This window comes from Blennius ocellaris (genome assembly GCF_963422515.1).
Source record: "Blennius ocellaris genome assembly, chromosome: 17".
Classification (NCBI taxonomy): domain Eukaryota; kingdom Metazoa; phylum Chordata; class Actinopteri; order Blenniiformes; family Blenniidae; genus Blennius; species Blennius ocellaris.
The window spans coordinates 18,307,264-18,310,211 of NC_137666.1; positions in this window are offsets into that span (position 1 = coordinate 18,307,264).

Genomic DNA, 2,948 nt, shown 5'->3' on the forward strand with positions numbered 1-2,948 from the left:
TGGCGCCCAGCAGACACTTGATCTGCGCTCAGTGCGTCGCACACGTCCTGCCAAAGTCCCGAGACTCTTGAGTGCCTGGTGTTTGTACATTACTGCCCACCGTGGGATGATGCTAAATCATTAAAAGGAAATCAGCACTTTAGTTCAATCCTCTGGTTATCATCCATTATTCTCAGTAAAGACGGACTTCCCCGCCGCCGTGTCTCGCTTCCAGTTGACTGGGTACAGAATGTGACTCCCGGAAGCCTCAGCTGACCTCAATCAAGCTCTGCATGTGCCCTTAAAACTCAACCATTCAATTGCTTTATCGTTACATCTTCTTTCTTTTTCTTTTTTCTTTTCCGTGCTCTCGGAGCTTTTAACGTGCTGATTATTTTGCCTCTGCTCCACTTCTCTTTTTCTCACATTTGGATGGCGAGGCCGAGATTGAGGGAAACCCAATTTTGGGGCAGAAATGGGGGATTAGAGCGACTGTTTAATCTGGGACAGACTTGCTCTGTGCCATGCAGTCCTCACTTCACATCCCCCCCCCCCACCGTCCTTCCATCGGTCTATCTTCGATGGTCCTTTAAATGTTTCGAACTAATGGATTCCGTGAGTGTTTTTCTCTCTTCCTTCCTGACAGGAGGCCTGTAATCCCTCGTGGATTTATATGAAATGTCACAATGCCAGAGACCCTTTTAGAGGTGCGTCTGTGTGTGAACATGCTTAAATCTGCACTCAGGCCCGTTTTCCCTGCCAGAGCCACACATAAACAAATTCGATAAACGGATCGAAGAGGAAAGCGAGGGACGCGTTATGAAACAGTGGACGGGGTCTCATTGACCGTCTGTCTTTGAGAGTCTTTCTCAGTATCTGACACGTTGGTCTTCATGCTAATGAGCTGGAATTTGTTTTGCAAAGGTCAACATGAGCTTTGCGAGGCAGTGCTGAAGGAGTCTGCTGCTGGAGATACTGTGAAGGACAGGAAGTGCATGTGCAGTTTCCTCTGGGTGTAATCTGTCCTCCGCGCAGGCCTGGAGGATGAAGTCCGACCTGCTGCAGCACGAAACTGTCACTTTGCTTTACAAGGGGAACTTGTTTCAATAAAGAAACGGATATTTTCAGAAGCAGTTGTGTTCGCATCAGTTTTTTTTGCCACCTCTTGTCTTTACTTTCTTCCTCTCCTGCCTCTCTCTCTCGCTCGCTCGCTCGCTCGCTCTCTCACTCCATAACCCCTCTGTTCCTCTCCTCTTCCCCATTTCCGAGAGTCAGTTGCCCACCCTAAATCAGCAAGCTGCCGAGGATTGTGGGAACCCATGGAATCGCCGTGACCAGGGATGCAGGCAGGGAGCCACAGCAACGCTGGAATGTGGGGCGTCTGAGGAGATAAGAGCTGTGAGCCCAGCCAGGGAGAGAGAGAGAGAGAGGAGGGGAGGGGAGGGGAGGGGGGTGGAGGAAGAGGAGGGCAAGGCAGAATGAGGAGGGTGAGACGGAAACGGCGAGAGCAGCAAGTCTGTGAATGGAGAGACAGAAACACAACACCACAAACAGCCAGAGAGCAAGACGGGAGTGAGACGGAGAAAGAGGGGCGGGAGACTTAGGTGGTGGTGGGGGGGTGAGGGGGGGCACACACTGGAGATGGGAAGCCAGCCTTATTCCTCTTTGCATTTCATTTACATCCCTGGCCGTATCGACCAATCGGATTGGGAGCAAAGCCCAGGGCTTAGGAGGGGAATAAAAAGACAAAATGCCTTTGCTGCTCTCATCCCTCCCTGATAATACCCCTTCTGTTTTTCTTTTCTCCTTTTCTCTCGTCTATAAGTAGATACTGTCCGAAATGCCAGCGGAAAAGCGACACCTCCGCTTGCTGTGTATCTCAGATAGACCGAGCGGGAGCAGGGGCTGAAAAGACAGCTTTAGCTACTGGGCCTATCTCCACTCCTCTCTCTGGCTGGATGGAGGCTCGGAGTGGAGAGGGGGGGCGGAGGGCCGGGGTGTGTTGGTTAGTGTTTGGGAAGAGAATAGAGGGTGTGAGAGGCATGATATACTGAGCTGGCCACAGATTTTGCAGAATCTTCCACTCTGAAAAACTTTGCCTGCAGATCCGTTTCCCAAGCATGAGAAACCTGTTTCAAGGGTGTTTACCAGGTGCCACCCATTTCTGTGAACGCTTTCTACCAGACAAACACATATTTTTAGCCTTCTCCTGCTGAGGCTGTGAAGGCTTGGGAGTGACGACCACGCCCGTCACACTCCAGCCACCCTCTCATCCGTCAGTCGGCGTCAGCAAAGCTTTTGTTATTCTGGTTAATTGAAGTGTTTTCCTTCACTTATCTATGTGTATTGGGCAGAATTGGGCCCATTACCTGCAGTCTGTGTTGACATGACGTCGTGATTGACTCGTCTCGGGTTTTTGTTTGCCGTCACTCTTGATGTGTGTGTGTGTGTGTGTGTTTCTCGGTGTGTGTTTGGATGTCAGGTACAATCTGTTTGCAGGTCTGTTGAGTGTATTTGTACAGGTGTTTCTAGTTGCCTCCATTGTGCTGCTGTTTGTGTTACTTTCTGCCTGTTTGCAAGGAGCAACATCTCGTGTCGTTTGGTATGGCTTCTGGATGTAATACAGAGGCGGTTGTTCTAGAAAGGAAAGCATGGCTGGAGCGTGTTGCCAAGTGTTTAAACAAACATACCAGGCTTGGGACAATGGGCTCTGTCCGCCAGAGTATCCTCGTCCTCCTCAGCACATGTAACCTCTCCTCTGCGGTAAATCAAACCATTAAGTCAGATATTGGGTGGGTTGGAGGTGAAAGACTCTGAGAATACAACCTCTCTAATCCTGGTCTGACTGGCTGGGAGATGATGGCTATGAAATGACGTGGATCAGGGATGATCAACTTCCACCATTGGTACGGCTCAAAATCTTTGTCTCTACAACTTGAGGGCCAAACAAGCTGATCGTGCACCTCCAC